This window comes from Dermacentor albipictus, chromosome 1 (genome assembly GCF_038994185.2).
Source record: "Dermacentor albipictus isolate Rhodes 1998 colony chromosome 1, USDA_Dalb.pri_finalv2, whole genome shotgun sequence".
In the NCBI taxonomy this organism is placed as follows: domain Eukaryota; kingdom Metazoa; phylum Arthropoda; class Arachnida; order Ixodida; family Ixodidae; genus Dermacentor; species Dermacentor albipictus.
The window spans coordinates 157,537,928-157,555,807 of record NC_091821.1 but is presented as its reverse complement, the minus strand read 5'-3'; the positions used below and the strand labels follow the sequence as shown (position 1 = coordinate 157,555,807).

General features: G+C 44.9%; 1 protein-coding gene and 1 long non-coding RNA gene across 2 annotated transcripts in view; both read right to left on the bottom strand.

The window, feature by feature from the left end:
* Nucleotides 1–17,880, bottom strand: part of LOC135916575 (cubilin-like) — a 259,475-nt gene that overhangs the window by 211,964 nt on the left and 29,631 nt on the right. The window lies entirely within an intron of this gene.
* The window catches only part of LOC139056029 (uncharacterized), a 33,672-nt gene that overhangs the window by 3,538 nt on the left and 12,254 nt on the right, over nucleotides 1–17,880 (bottom strand). The window contains exon 2 of the long non-coding RNA XR_011512100.1: nucleotides 7,517–7,631. This is a non-coding gene — a long non-coding RNA (uncharacterized lncRNA). The remainder of the gene's footprint in view (nucleotides 1–7,516; nucleotides 7,632–17,880) is intronic.

Below are 17,880 nucleotides of genomic sequence, written 5' to 3'. Positions count from 1 at the left end.
GTTTGCAACTACATTAACCCAGACGCCGGACACACTTGTGTTCCGAAGTGCGCCCTGTGCGGAGGGGCCCATCTCACCGCCGCAACAGAGTGCAACAACAAGCTCAAACGCATTCCACCCAGATGGAAGCCTGCCTCCACCACCACACCCAAAACCCAACGACAGCCCCGCCCAGTCACTCACTCGACCAAGGCGGCTGACCTTCGCCCGCGATGGTTCAGCTCCGAGCGGGAAGGCTCCGACTTCGACTACTCGGAGTCTCCGAGCATCTACGGATCTCGGTCCGGTTCCAACCCGAGAGCCAGGTCCCGCTCCTGCTCTCGCCCACGGTCTCACTTTTGGTCGCCCAGACGGCGATCTCGGTCGACACCCAAGCAAGGACAGCAGGCAGCACCAGCCATCGCGGTACTCAAAGACAAGGGGCCCCAGCAACACCACCGAAAGACCAAGGAAGCCTCAGTCAGGAGGACTACCAGCAAAGAACACGGGGTAAGCTGCGCAGCAGTAGCCTCCCCCTCGTATAAAAAACCACAGACGCCACCATCGATGAAATTGGAACAGGAACTCGCCACCATGCGCGCACAGATACAGACACTCACACAAGAAAACAGACAACTCAAACAACAAGTGACACAGCTCACACAAATACCACAAGAGGCGGCTCCACACAAGGACATTATTGACCTACAAACCCATGTCGATGCCATCCGCACCCAGATGCAAGCCTTTATGGACGCTACACGCGCCCAGTTGGAACAAATAACACAGACTGCAATACAACGGACAGATGCAGCAATAAAACATATGGAAGCCACTGTAGACAGCAAGCTTAAGAACCAGCTTCACTCCGTAAAACTACGAAAGACACTACGACAGAACCTTTACAAGGCCACACCTGTAGCAGCACCAAACCAAATCGTAACATCACCGACCACAACGTCCAACAATGCCTAGACCATACTGGCAAGTCAAAGAAAACTTAGAAATTTGGCAATGGAACTGCCGTGGGTACCGCAGGAAGAAAGGGCTGCTGGCACAATTGATCGCTCATTCCTCAAAACCACCAGGGGTCATAGCCCTACAAGAGCCCGGTACCCGACCAACACTACATGGCTACGAAGAATATCACACAAGTCAAGACGACAAGTGGAAGGTAGCCACACTAGTAGACAGAAACATCACAACCATACAACACAAACCCATAGACGACGTGGACGTACTACATGTACTTCTCGAAATAATATACAAAGGCAACCAGAAACAGAGCGCCTTCGTACTCAACATTTATTGCCCTCCTAGCCAAAGGCGGGCAAACATAGGAAAACTCTTTGGGGACACCCTCCGCCTCGCTAAAGACAGTCCCCTGGTAATCATGGGCGACTTCAACGCTCAGAACACCCTGTGGGGGTACCAGAGGCAGGATTGGAAGGGTCTCCAGCTACAAACACTAATTGAACAGTGTCACCTCACACTCATCACAGACCCGAACATACCGACGAGGGAAGGCAACAGCGTAACACGCGACACCACTCCCGACCTCGCCTTCATCACTCAAACCACTCGAGCCAAATGGCTCAACACACTCGAAAACCTAGGCAGCGATCACTTCATATTAAACATAACACTACAGACTGGACGCCTACACAGGCAGATCGCACAGCTAAACTCACTGACTGGCGAAAAATCAGGGAAGCCCAAGAACAGGACACCGACACAATCACGAATCTGGAAGATTGGTGCGACAACCTCCGTCGACATAAACAACGCCACACAAAGGAAATCGCCAGAACGGAAGAGACCCCAGAGGTGGATCTCCACTTACTACACTTGTGGGATGCGAAACGGGGCCTTACCCGCCGCTGGAAAAAACAGAAACATAACAGGAAACTGAAGACGCGCATAGCACAAATAACAGCGGAAGCAGAGGAATATGCCATGCAACTCGCTTCCGCGAACTGGTATAGATTCTGTGACTCCTTCGGTGGCACGCTGGACACGGCCAAGACGTGGCACATCCTCAAAGCCATCCTGGACCCCACAAAAACCAAAGGAGGCCACAGGGCTCTGGAACGGTTACTACACACCTACCCAGGCAGCCAACAAGACCTCATCGATGCCATCAAGACCAAGTGCTATGGAGATCCCACTCCCACACAACCATGTAGAACACCCTACACAGGACAACCCAACCCGCTAATGGACGAACCTATCACCGAAAATGAAATGAGAGCGGTTATCGCAGCCACCACCCGTAACACAGCGGCGGGTACGGACCAGATCACAAATTCGATGATCAGAAACCTGAGCGACAAGTCTATCTCCGCGCTCACAGCCTATCTCAACAAACACTGGGAACAAGGTACGGTACCGGCGATGTGGAAACAGGCACGAATAATTATGATCCCCAAACCGGGCAAGAAATTGGCAATTGAAAACCTCAGACCCATAGCGCTCACCTCCTGCCTCGGCAAGGTGTACAAAAAAATTATAAACACGAGACTACAGAGACACTTGGAAGATAACAAACACCTGCCGGACACCATGTTCGGTTTCCGCGCAGGCCTGTCCACACAAGATGTGCTACTCCAAATCAAGGAAGAAGTCCTCAGCAACGTTTCCCGCTGCGGCGAACACGTCCTCCTAGCAATCGACATCAAAGGGGCTTTCGACAACGTCAGCCACCAAGGAATCCCAGAAGGGCTGGCCAACACCAACTGCGGCGTGCGAACGTACATGTTCAGAGCTTCCTGAGCCACCGCACGGCGGAGCTGAAGATGGGAGAGATCCAGACCCCAGTGTACCACCCTCCCAACAAGGGAACACCACAAGGTGCTGTCATCTCTCCCACGCTGTTCAACGTCGCCATGATCGGCCTCGCAAGCAAACTGCAGGACGTAGCGGGTCTGCGGCACGCAATCTACGCAGACGATATAACACTATGGACCACAACAGGGTCCCTCGCTGAAAAAGAAGAACACCTGCAAACTGCAGCAAATCTAATCCAAGAATACGTCAGCCAGCGGGGACTACAATGCTCGCCCGAAAAATCTGAGCTCCTACGAGTCTGGCGAGGCCGGGGTAACCACGCAGTCCCCACAGGCCCAACAAGAAGACTCGTGGACATGTGGTTGCAGTCCAACCAGCACGCTACACACACCCTTACACTCCTCAAAACCAGTGTCAAGGCGATATCACGCATGATCTCCCGCGTAACATTCAAGAACAGAGGAATGAAGGAAAGGGACACCCTCCGACTGGTTAGTAGTCTGGTGGTGAGCAGAATCACATACAGCCTGCCTTACTACCACCTCACACAGTCCGAGACGAAGCAGGCCGACACACTTTTGAGGATGGCGTTTAAGACCGCTCTCCGCCTGCCGATGAGTACATCGACTGAAAAATTATTGGCGCTAGGGTTGCACAACACCCTCAGCGAACTGACAGAAGCCCATTACGTCTCGCAACAACAGAGACTAGCGCGGACTCACACGGGCCGGCAGGTCCTACAAACTTTGGGGTTCCCAGCAATAACAACACGAACCCAAGAAACCTGCTTAATACCTCGTCACGTCCAGGACAGGTTTCACGTTGCCCCGATACCACGCAACATGGACCCTAACCTACACTCTGGCAGGAGGAGAGCAAGGGCCCAGTACATGGAGAAAGCGTTCAGGTTCAATACCACGACCCGTTTTACGGACGCCGCCATGTATGGGACGAACAACAAGGGCGCAGTGGCAGTGGCATGCGACCACCGAGGCCTCGTTACCTCCGCTGCATCGACCCGCCCCTGCACGATCACGGAAGCCAAAGAGATGGCCATCGCGTTAGCCATCCGCGAGAACCTACACGCAAACCAACCACTGACGATCCTCACGGATTCCCAGCAGGCCTGCCGCAACTTCCTACAGGGAAGAATTGGAAGACCTGCTGCACAAATCCTAGCCCGAATACTTAAGGAGGACCCTGAGGACTTCACCACCCAAACCATCATCTGGATACCAGGCCACACTGGCATCACGGGCAACCTGCAGGCCGACAGAGCAGCTCGAGGATTCATACATAACCAAGCACTCATCACGCCGGCTGCAGAGGACCCGGACCCTGTCGACCTCGAGTATTAAGCCATCGTTAACTAGCACAGAGGGCGTCACTTGCGATATCCACCACCCCATCGAAATCTAAAGACAGAAGATGCCGCTGCCTGGCGTAGGCTCCAGACAGGCACTTACACGAACCTACACATATTACATCGGATTCACCCCACAGCCTACACGGATGAATGCCCATGGTGTGGGGCCACGCCAACCCTATACCACATTACGTGGGAATGCACACTACAAAACATAGAACACCTAGACACGAACACCACGAGGGAGCAATGGGAGGCACTGCTGTCCAGCTCGGCCCTCGACGACCAGCTCAAGCTGATAAAGAGAGCGGAGAAGATGGCAAGAGCCAGCGGAGCCCTGGACTAAGGGCCCCGACCATTAGCGGTTTTCTGATTATTCTTTTTATAAAGTTTATCTATCTATCTATCGAGGTCCCTGACGGTTTCTCTCAATTCGTTGGTCAGAGCGATAGCATGCGATTCGATAGAGTTGATGACCTTCCAAAATTTTCTCGGGTTATCATTTAACAATATTGTCAAATCGTTGTTGAAAAATTTTAACTTAGCGTTTCTCACAGCAATCAGGTAGGCATTCTCGGCCACGCACAAGATGAGGCTCTCACCTTAGCAGAACGAAAAAAGCGCTTTTCTCTGCCTTCTAATGTTTTTAGTGTCTTAGTGAACCATGGCTTTTGGTGGTTTTCACGGAAAGTAATTTTAGGAATGAATTTGTTGGCCAAGTTCTATATATTGTATTTGAATACCTCCCAGCTCTCCTGGAGAGGAATGCGGTAAAATTGGGCTTCAAATAAAGGGAAAAAAATTCTAAGCTCGGAAGTAATTGTGTTATAGTTACCTTTTTCATATAGAAGGATTGTTTTCTTACGTCTTTCGCGCCATTCAAGGCAGAACGAAAACTCGACGTGGATAACTTTGTGATCACTAATTTCTTGAAGGTAAGTTATGTGTGATAATCTCTCAGGATTCGTAGTTAGTATAAGATCCAAGATGTTCGCACTGACGCCAGCAACACTCGTTAGTTCCCTTACTAACTGAGTGAGATTGGTATTCAAACATACTTCTATAAAATCCTTTAATTCTCTGTGGTTCGCACCTGAGGGAGCTAGTTTCTGCAAGTCAATACCGGGATAATTGAAATCTCTGAATAGCAATATATGTGAATTTGGATGTGCAGTACCGAGATCACTCAGAATATTGTTCAGCTCACTTGAAAAGTTAGGTGAAGTATGCGGAGCCCTGTAGCAAACACCAAGCAAAACGGATTGCGCCGATGAGCGAAAAATTAACCATAACATTTCTAGATCAGAGACGATGTCTAATGGTGCGCACGATAAATTAGGGCCCACAGCAATCAAGACACTGCCCCCTTCGAGTGCATCGGCGGTCATTTCTGAAAACTTGGAAACCTGCCAAGTTAGCAAGTACTTCTGTATCAGTGACATCAGGTGTAAGCCACTTTTTGGTTAGTATAAGTATGCTGCAGTTTGAAGAAATCATGATATTAGACACGAGTTCACGCTTAGGTAGGAAACTGCGAATATTTGTGAATATGACAGATAATGAAAGATTATTTCTTGGCATGGTTTGGGGGCGGGTAATCACATTTTTCCGGGCGGATGATTGCTACAACACTGCTCTTACAGTTTCAGATACGCTATCAAACACGTAGCTCTTCGGTCCAATGTGCTGGGTTTTGTAGCACAGATTAAATGGGGCAGATTGCATTCTGGCAAATGCAACGAGCTGGCTGCGAGAAATTTGAACTGCACGAGAAAAATATTCGCCAATACTATAATTGGTACCTTTTAGTTTCCGGGTGCTCGACGGGACAGTTTCTTGTTTTGAAAAATGTGAATATTTGTGATAAAATATGATTTTTGCTAGCAGTCTTCCATTTAGTGTTTGGCAGTATAGTTATGGAAGTTCTTCCTTTCATACTACAAGCTGCTAAATTTTTTTTTTTTTTGCAGTGGGCACCTTTACATTTGTTTAGGAAAAATTGAGTAAAAATTTATTAAGGTTGTTTTATATTGAACGGAAATTATGTTTGTCAAGCTAGCAATAATGATTAACATCCATTTAGTCAACTCTGCTGAACCTGCTACACATATGCACTCCAAACTAAGTTAACATGTCAGATAGCGCACCAGTCTTTCGTGCCCAACCGCCAAGAAGAAACATTTTCAGAGCGTGGCTAGCGGGTCAAATGCCTAAAACTTACAAAGGATGGCTATTATACGCTCTACCTGAAACGTATGAAGAGCAGGATGGCGACACGTACAAGTCCTTTAGCAGCTTTCTATTTATTTTTCCACAACTTTTGAACTTCTTTTCGGGAACCATTTATTGAGCCTTTTAGAGCACAGCTCTTAGGCACCCGTTCCTGTGGTGAGCGTCGGTGTTGGCGTCCCTCATAACCCAGCAAACGAGCATACCGAAAGATGAAAGAGTGAACGTGAAGCGCAGCAGGGGATGAAAGACAGCAACAGCGAAGAGAAAGCAAGGAGCAAAGCAGAGGAGGAGGGTATGGCAAAAGTGTAAGAAGTGTAGTACCACGCAAGACGGGCTCTGCGACGACAATGACTATGAGATGGCGCCAGAGTAGTGCGTGTCGTCTGTGCACAAATGATGAACCCGATACCATATATGGGAACACAGCACTGCACGAGCAGAGGTCTGTCTGCGGCGAACTGCTATGAATTGCACCCACACGTCCCCCCACACGATGACTCTCGCGATCTCCCAATTAGAAAGGCAGTCGCGCCACACTTCGCTCCGTTTGCGATGTGCTGCATGAGACATATTCTCCACGCCAGCCAATATATTGCTAAACAAGAACACATATAGAGCTGTGCTCAAACTTCACATTAGGGAGTATTGTAACCATTGGTGAATTTTTTGGTAGGTTAGTCGTACAGTAGCCATTCCTTCTTGGAAAGCTTGTTTGCAAACAGGATATCATGTTGTGAAGAGGCTATCCGTGCATTCTTTTTATTGAAAATTAGTGATCTTGTGTTTACAACTGATCATTTGTCTATGATAGCTCTTTTAACACTAGTCAATACAGGTGTGGTATCTAATTATACTGAAGTAAATATTCCTGCTGTCAATATACACGGCTGCATCTGACTTTGATATTTGATACTTACTATTCGTATTCGAAGAAGTTTACATTCACCCACCTCTAAATGTTGGCAATTATTCAGCTCCTGATGAAAACATGGACAGTTTGCTGCAGATGCTGTATGTGTGCATATGCATGTCATAAGCCAAGACAGTGGTGAATTATTTACATGGTACAAAAAAGTGTGAACACAGCAGAGAAAAGGAGGAAGAGACAGGATGAGTGCTGTTATATAACATGTATAACATAAAGCAACTCACCCAGATTTCATTCCTAGTGAAGTATTTATTTATAAAACTTTAAATATGAGTAAAGCGTGATGGGCTCCATGGAAATGTGGATGGGTAGAAAGAATGCAAACGAGGCTGCGACACCCTGTGAGGCACATAAGGGATTATTTATTTATTTATTTACCCTCGGGGCCGAAGCATTACAGAGGGGAGTGCGTAGAGAATAAACACAGTGCATAGTAACATAATAACAAAAAATAATGAACATAATGAACATAATATCACAAAGCATGGTAAATCAAGCAAGGTATGGTAAATCCTAATTATACAATGTTAGCTAAGGCATGTTTAAATCGGGTATTATCATTTATGGAAACAATGTCAGAAGAAAGGTGATTCCAATCTTGTTAAGTTCGAGGTAAAAAAGAGTAAAAAAAGGTTTTAGTATGACATGGCTCGATACCAACCTTCAAGTGATGGTCAACACGGTTAGATATATAATGTGGCTGAAGAATGAATTCGTCACGGAGGGTAGGGTGATAGTAAAGCCGATGGAAAAATTTCAAGCGAAAATTTTTTCGGCAGGATGCTAGGGATGGAAGAGATATATCAGATTTCATTTCATATCATTTCATAGAAGTTATGCTAGCAGGCTACTAACAGCGTAAAAGCTGCTTAACAATAGACCATATTCACACTATCAATCCGGTGATAGAGAAATGTGCGGAATATAACCAACCCTTATATATAGCTTTCATTGATTACGAGAAAGTGTTTGATTCTGTCGAAACCTCAGCAGTCATGGAGGCATTACAGAACCAGGGTGTAGACGAGCCGTATGTAAAAATACTGAAAGATATCTGTAGCGGCTCCACAGCCACCGTAGTCCTCCATAAAGAAAGCAACAAAATCCCAATAAAGACAGGCGTCAGGCAGGGAGATACAATCTCCGCAATGCTATTCACAGCGTGTTTACAGGAGGTATTCAGAGACCTGGATTGGGAACAATTGGGGATAAAAGTTAATGGAGAATACCTCAGTAATTTGTGATTCGCTGATGATATTGCCTTGCTTAGTAACTCAGGGGACCAATTGGAATGCATGCTCACTGACCTGGAGAGGCAAAGCAGAAGAGTGGGTCTAAAAATTAATGTGCAGAAAACTAAAGTAATCTTTAACAGTCTCGGAAGAGAACAGCAGTTTATAATAGGTAGCGAGGCACTGGAAGTGGTAAGGGAATACATCTACTTAGGGCAAATAGTGACGGTGGATCCGGATCATGAGACAGAAATAATCAGAAAAAAAAGAATGGGCTGGGGTGCGTTTGGCAGGCATTCTCAGATCATCAACAGCAGGTTGCCATTGTCCCTCAAGTGAAAATTGTATAATAGCTGTGTCTTACCAATACTCACCTACGGGGCAGAAACCTGGAGGCTTACGAAAAGGGTTCTACTCAAATTGAGGACGACGCAACGAGCTATGGAAAGAAGAATGATAGGTGTAACGTTAAGGGATAAGAAAAGAGCAGATTGGGTGAGGGAACAAACGCAAGTTAATGACATCTAAGTTGAAATCAAGAAAAAGAAATGGGCATGGGCAGGACATGTAATGAGGAGGGAAGATAACCGATGGTCACTAAGGGTTACGGACTGGATTCCAAGGGAAGGGAAGCGTAGCAGGGGGCGGCAGAAAGTTAGGTGGGCGGATGAAATTAAGAAGTTTGCAGGGACGACATGGCCACAATTAGTACAAGACCGGGGTTGTTGGAGAAGTATGGGAGAGGCCTTTGCCCTGCAGTGGGCGTAACCAGGCTGATGATGATGATGATGATACTAGCAATGCGGTTATAACAGGAACAGATGGAGCGAGTAGAGCGATTCTGCACCATTTCTAGTGATGCAACCAAATTGTTAATGCTTGGATCCCAGACTGGAGTGGCGTATTCTAATTTAGATCGAATGAGTGTTATATATAATAAGAGCTTTAAAGGCGAAAGGGCTGCAGAAAAGTTACGGCGTAAGTAACCTAACATGCGGTTAGCTTTGTTAATTATCTTCTCAATATGCAGAGACCAACTTAGATTAGAAGTGATATGAACACCTAAATACTTATAGGAGGAAACCGCGGCTAAAGGAGAGTTGATTATGTTGTAGTTAATTTCCTTGGGAGAGAACAGGGGCAGCAATGTCTCCTAGCATGAGACACACATACCTTATATGCACCTATGCACTCTTGACTTCCAAAACACTGCTAATTCAGTGTTACCAGAAGAAATATTTGAGAAGACTTCATGAACACGTTGAAAAAAAAATATGTTATCCCCCTCACGTCCTTTGACTCAATTGACTGTATAGATTATATGCAAAACCTGAGAGTACACTTTTTCACACACCTTCTTGATGCAACTAAGATGGCGAACCTTGAGCTAGACTCGTAATTCAAATATCAGCATGCGAGTAAGTGACATCATTACTGGCACTGTCCATCCCCCACACCATTCAGGGTTTGAAAACATGTCTCAGCTTTAACAGCGCTACTAAGCAGGAAGGCAGCCAACTTGGTTTGGAAAAGTTAGCTTTGTGGAAAAGCCTGCTTATGGACTTTTGCGTACTATCTATTACATGACCTGTTCTAGTGGAAAAGGTTAGAAATATAGCAGAAACATTAAAAAGAAACTGCAAAAAAACTCTTTAAATAGACCAACAATTCTTAGCAAGAAATTTTGGTTATACATGCTGCCGTGAAGTGCCAAGAAGGAAGTGCTATACCACAATTATTTTCAAAAATGGTTTAGTAATAAAAATGAAATGTTGCAAGATGATGGTGTAAGGAGGTGAGCTACACACCCTGAGGCCGAGGCTCTTCTCTTTTGCCTCAACCAGCATGCACAAAAGGGATCTTTTTCCTGCCTTCTCGTTCAAAGGTGCTGAGAAACCATGCGACATCTATGTCCAAGCTCCCATATGTCTTTTTAGGTATATAAGTACCTCTTTGGCTACCTCCAATGTGTTTTGATAGCAATCGTATGTAACACCTAAGCCGCTTTTTTGCTAATGGCTACACACAATGGTGCCACGCTCCCAAGCAAACTTCACATACTCAGGAATTCTGGCCATACCACTTCTAGTTCTATTCAACACTACATATCGACTGCCTTGCAAATGGGTCAAATTTGTGCTGAAAAGGTATTTTATCCTTTTAAACGATAAACAAAATTGAAAGGTAAAAGACTGGATGGAGTAAGATTTGAACTCCTGTGGCCAGCATATTAGCAGACCCCATGCAGTACATGTTAACACCTTGACCATGACCAAGCTTGAAACACTATCAATGGAATGGGGTTATACAGATACAGTGTTCAGGGGTGGGACTGTCCAAAGACATTTTGGAGCAATTTTTGGAGCAAGTAAAGTTGCATTTTGGAGCAGCTGGGAGCAGACTAAATTTCATTTTGGACCAATTTAGAGCAGATAAAATGTCATAGTAGGCAAATCTTAATTTTGGTGGAATACTGGAATATGGCAGCACGCTTCGAAACCACGCCGGAACAAAGAACAAGTTAACACAAGCGCAGTACTGCAACCGTCTTAAGCAATGTCCTAAGCTGAATTTTTAAGCAGATTACCCTGACACTTAATTCAAAAAAAATTAAATTATGGGGTTTTACGTGCCAGAACCACTTTCTGATTATGAGGCACGCTGTAGTGGATTACCTGGGGTTCTTTAACGCGCACCTAAATTTAAGTACACAGGTGTTTTGCATTTTGCCCCCATTGAAATGCGGCTACCGTGGCCAGGATTCAATCCCGCGACCTCGTGCTCAGCAGCCCAACACCATAGCCACTAAACAACCATGGCAGGTATTACCACGATACTGAAACTGTCTAGCACAGGCAAATTTTGGTAACAGTGCCTGTAGATTTTTAATTAGTGGTAGCAACCACAAAAACATGTAGTATTCTTAAATAGCAAGTTTAAAATTTCCACAAGCAACCCAAGACATGTTTTATAAATACATGTTTCTTTAATAGCTCAACAGCGTGGATGAAGTGCCTGCACCAACAGACCATATGGAGAAGTCAGAGTTATATACTACTGTGGTTTACTGAAAGCCATCTCTACATAACAGAAATAGTTTCGCCTCGCCGCAAGCCCTTAAGAACGCGGGGCAGTGGAAGCACGCTGCTTCGCTATGGTGTACCAGAATATGGAAGGGTGTGCTGAGCGGTGGCATGGCGCATGCTTTCCTGTAAAGGTGAAAACATTGGTGGCACTACGATCAACTAGCAGAAAGAATACATATAGCAGAAAATGTTCTCCAATTATGCAGTCTAGTCGACGTGGTAACATCATTTTTAGGTCTCCTTATGTCACTGCAGTCCAAGAAAGCTGCAATCGACCCTGGTCCAGTATAACGTAAAACTATTCGATCTGTTTTTATTCCAAATGCATCATTAACCCTTTGTGATACGTCGAAATCGCTCAGGCCTCTCCGATATTATTTTAAAAAAGCTTTTGTTCGTGTTGCGCATAACCAATTCATCAAGAAGGTCGATAACCTAGGATTAGATTCTAACACAACCCGTTGTATTGTCAAATTCATAACTAATCAATATCAATGAGATGTTCTTAAGGAACATACATCTGGAACCATGCATGTCATCTAAGGAGTGCTACAAGGGTCAGTTCTGAGACCATTGCTTTTTCTCATTTATATTAATGATATACCTGATAACATAGGTTCTCAAATTAGACTTTTTACTGACGACTGCGTCATTTACAGGCAGATATTAACTTCTGAGGATGTCAGTGGCTTACAAGCGGACCTAGTGCAACTCAGCGAGTGGTGTAAGGTCTGGAATATGGAGATAAACATAGAAAAAACAAAGCTTATTACATTGTCTACCCTTACTAATATTCCTCTAAACATTTACACAAAAAACAATACAGGTATAGAGAGAGGGCAAAGTTTCAAGTACCTGGGTGTCTATTTAACCACAGATATAACTTGGCACACACACATAGGATATACAACCAAGAAGGCATTCAATAATTAGAATTAATCAAACATCGTTTGTATCCTGCCAACTCAGAAACGAAGCTTCACGCTTACACATTTCTCATCTAGTCTTTGTTAGAATACACATAGATAATATAGCACCCAGGCACTGTTACACTGCAGAACCGCATCGAGTCAGTACAGAATAAGGCAGTAAGATACATACTTTCCTCATATTCACCATATATGAGTGTATCATCCTTAAAATGCAGCATCAACATTTCAGCTCTGAACACCTGATGCAAATATTCGTGTTTAACCTTCTTTCATCTTTATATTATGGCGAGTCAACATTCGCAACCAATCGCATTAAACCGGCACATCACATTTCATTCAGGGGGGATCATGAACCAACCCATATTTGCTCGTTCACTTAAGTACCAATGTTCACCTCTAGTGCAATCCAAAAATGAATGGAATGCATTACCAGGAAACATGGTCGCTTGCACTGATGCAGCTAGTTTTCAAAGGGAACTTCTGGAGCATCTCCATGAATAATGGCTACTTTTGTGTGTATGTGTCGCTTAGAATTACGTCTTTTTTCTTCTTTTTTTTACTCGTTCACATTTAAATGTGTCACTCAACCTTTATATTTTACAACATTGCTTACCAATGCCGAGATTCAGCGTTCCTGTTATTTATACACATCCGATATTTTGTAATATTTCTCTCGTTGTGGATGATTTAAATATGTATAACATCCTGAAAGTGTCATTAAACTTCCTTTATACCACTGTATTTTCCTTTCACCAACTCATATCTTTCCTTTTCTTTTTGTTCGTTCAGGTGTTTCTATATTTAAAACACTGGTTTTGTATTTCACCCCACCTTTAAGGTACCTATATATATATATATATATATAAATAAATAAATAAATAAATAAATAAACAAACAAACAAACAAACAAAGAGGCCCAAAACAGATTGGAATAGTTTTACATTATACTGGCCATGAGGACAGAGACGCCTGCCTGCTAAATCAGCTGCAGCGCACACCTCCATAATGCAGGATTCTTTCGCATTCTATGAAATCAAAGCTTTGGCAAGCACTTCATTTTCACAATGTAATTAATGCTACACCTTTGTATGTAAGCAGACGTACTATCACGAACAAATGAAATTTGAATAAGAAATCACAAAGTAGCACACTTTTCTCAAGTAATAACTCATTAGCATGATCTCTCGCCGCTAATTATCCACTTCACAAAAGTGGCATAGGCCTCATGTTATGTCTACATTACATATTGGTGAAAACAGATAGAAAAGAATGTGTTCTAGTTAGACCCAACTTGTTTAACCACCATATATCCACATCATTTATCTTCTTTTTAGCTATGTGTTGATGAGGTTCTTTTACTCAGAGACTACAACGCATTATTTCATTTCCAGTTTAGGTGAAACTGAGAACATGCATAACAGTGGCTTAATTCAAACTTTGAAACGTACACATGGCACTACTCCTTGCTTAGAAACTAGCTACCAGTCAACGTCCAATCTTTCAGACTCCTCAGTGGCCGCAAAAACATGCAAAAAAATGAACACATGCCCTTTACTGCCCCAAAAGCTCAAGTTGTCACAGGCATGATCGAAATAGCTCTAAAGGCCTGTCAGTACACTTAGGCGCATCGTAGCTCATACTTCGACAGGAGATGGCGGGTGCCTGCATGTATAATTAAGGAACATGTACAATGTCCCGTCACAGTTGCACTGCAAGACATTGCATACTAACACTTCCATTTGGCGATGCTGACTTTCAAAAACCAGCATTATGCAATGTGGCATGCTTTCTGCACTTTGAAGCCATCAGTCAGGATTACAAAGGTGGATTCAACTCCATTGCTGACAGTGGCAAGTTCTTTCAATGAAAATGACGGCACTGAACAGCGAGAACCTCGGCAGCAGATGTCTGGAGCAGCTAGGCCTAGCGTTCCCACAGGGGTGCTAGCGCGCCGGTTCGAGGCTGTGATATAATGAAAATGGCAGAGACTTCAATTAATGCTGTTTCGTACCTGCAGTCATGGCTAAAAAGTCGGGAAAATCAGACGGCGTAATGTTTGGCATCCGAAATTACAGATGTTCTTAAACATTGACTCTATGGAGTATGCGGCAGTTCTGCGAAGGCGTCTGAATTATCAGGCAGGCCCAAAAATCGGTTGTTGACTGTAATTACACATCAAAGGCGTTCGTTAAGGCGTGCATTTATATTCATGCCAACAGTACCAGAGCAAAACCAGTGGCCACAGTGGCAACAAGATAAACACTGGATATGAGGGAAAAACAGAAAAAGCTCTAGTTCACTCGCAGTGCCCTCAGTCTACTTTTCGTTGTTTTTGTGCATCAGCTAAGTAGCACCGCACCGCTTGGCCCACTCAACAATATTCTAGTACAATTTAAATACAGCTGCCCTGGTTGTACCGGCAGCAGCAGTGACAGCCGGGAGTGGCCGTGTACGCGCCGGCCACTTGCCGGAGGCTCCGTAAGTCCAGTGTTACAAGCGCGAAAATTACGAGAAACTGTGTGGGAGGTGCCGTCACACGGTGTACGGAATGTCATTGGCTGCACTCTTTTTCCGAGAACGAATTTGCTTGCTGTTTGCGGCCACTGCAGGAGCACACATGCCGAAGCCATTCTGGTGCAGTGTGGCGCAATTTCGGTCAATTTTCTGTTTGGTGCACTTTGGTGCAGGAATTGGCATTTGTATCAAAATGCCGCGGTGCAGGAGTCCCACCCCTGAATGTTGTAAATGTCATCTAAACACTGTGGCACTATATTCGTGAGAGAATAATTATCAGCGTGTGCACCTCAGATGACATCTGAAGGTGCGTTGTGGCTATTGGCACGCCGTGATACTGAAGCACAAGCTTCTTATGACAAAAAATGTGGCCAAAACAAAAACAAAAAGAGCCAAAACAAAGTGCAGCTGTTGTACACAAGACTCCTGAGGATAGGACACTAGCTCCAAGCTGGAACCCATACCACTAAAATATAACATCATACTAGAAAACTACGGGCTCAAGCGACAAACCTACCTGCCCTAAACGAGTTTTTCACATGGAAAAATGCCATGGCATGGCAATATCTTCAAACAAAATCATTCACCCACTTCAGTCTATGCCCCGACTCTCTCCACCCCCCCCCCCACCACCCACCCCCCTTTTTTCTTACAAATGGCCACACTGTGAAGAATGCAACTCACTCTAACGTAAGTCTGATTGTACGGTATGGTTGTGCAGAATATAGAGTACCCGGAGTGCGAATTTGAGTCATGATTGCAGTTGCTATTGGATATTTCTCGTCATGAAGTTTTACGAAAGCAAGCAGCTATAGAGTTTGTGAACGTGCAGCACTACCATCCCAGAAACCCGAGCATGTGCACATGGGAAATGGATTTTAACCCTTTGACGGTTTTAGCCGTACATGTACGGCGGCGGTTTTCTGTCCCGCGAGGCCTTTGCCGTACGGGTACGGTTTCGATCCTCCGTTTGAAATTTCGCGCCATAATGACGATACACGCTCACTGGGAGGTGCTGCCACCTCTTAGGACTTACAAGAAGTGTCTGAAATTTGTGCTACCTTCTTGGGGAGATAAACAGAACTGACTTCTAGCTTCAGCGCATCGCGCAGACTGCGGCAACACCCCTTTTGCGGTTTCGGTTTCGCCGCGTGATTGCAACGGAGGCGCGCGAAACGTCATTTTTCTCGTTGTCGGCACTCTCTTGCAGATGCGGTGGAAGTAGATTTCTATCTTGATTGGCGCTGCTCTTAGCTAGTTTATAATCGCCGCTCGCGAGGTATTCTCGCTCTCAGCGGCAACACGCTTTCGCGGTTTCGTTTCCGCCGCAACGGAGGCGCGCGAAGCGTGATTTTTACCTTAGTCGGCACGCTATCGCAGGGGCGGTGGAAGTTGATTTCGATCTTGATTGGCACTGCTCTTAGCTCGTTTATCACTGCCGCTCATGAGGTATTCTCGCTCTCTGCGGCTGTGCGGAGACTCATGTTTCAAGGAGTACCACACTCTCAAATACTATTGAACATTTTGCAGTTCTGAATGATGCCAACACCAAAATACTGTTCCTAATTTTTTTTTACTATTTATTCCCGACTTTATACATCTTGTACATTCAAGATCCGCAATAAAGTAATTTGACCACCTGGGAACGTTCTCTTCAAAATAATTCGACCCTCAAAGGGTTAATGTTACATGCATGGTGTTCTGCCATTAATCGACAAAGATTTACCAATAATGCGTACAGGCGAGCCCTAAATGTATAACGAAAGACCACACGACTTATTCATTATGGTTAGGACGACAGAAAGCTGAGCTAGTTGGTAAGGATTCATTATGCAAAAAGACGTGAGGCGTGCAGACAGGACACACGAGTAGAGAAGTGGACAACACGAACGCCGACTATCAACTGAAGGGAGCACTGAGGCGAAAAATGAAAGAAGACACAAAACTCATCTGCGCAAGCTCAGGAATGGTATCACCACGTGTCAGTCTGGTACACGTGCCGGTCTACGTGAGAGATAACTGTTAAGGCACTTAATCTCTTCCTTGTGTAAAGTAATCGAAAGCTGACTCACGCACGCACTTCCACTATTATAGATATGCCATGCCTCTACCATAAGACGCGTATCTTCATTCTTATGCCTGTGCAATATCGCGCATTCATCTAACTTTGGCGTGCAGTTACAATCTTGGCAAAGTAGGGAAGATTAGAAGGCGATCCACCGGTTCGCGACCTTTTATGTTCCATTAGCCTCTGATTGATAGTCTGAGAACTGGTCACAACTAAGGGGAATTTTATAAACCACAAAATGCATGCACAAAATGAGCGCCAGTTTTAATGCGCAGGTCCGGCGCCTATTAGAAGCAGGTTATCATAGTGTAGCAGTGGCTACTGTGGCTGAGCACCTAAAGAAGTCGGTTTCGATAGGGACGGACGTGATTACAGAAAGCAGTAACAGAAAAAAAATAAAAAATAGAGTAGTGGCTATTTCGTATATTCATTCAGTGTCGCACAGGAGGAGGAGGAGGAATAAACTTTATTTGTGCACAGTAGATTTGAGACCTAGGCCTCTACCTAAATGACGGCCTCGAGCCCTAGGGCCCTGGCGGCATCTTCAGCCTGCTGGATTGCCTTGCGTTGGTCTCCCACTGCTCTCCGGTTTTAATTATTTTATTCTGTATGGGTGTACGAGGACAAGCCCAAACCATGTGTTGTAGGTCCGCCCTTTCTTCACAGAATCTACATCTATCCGTGTAAAGGTCCGGGTAGTAGCGGTGGTAGGCCACCGGGTTCGGATATGTATCTGTTTGTAAGAGGCGCCATGCC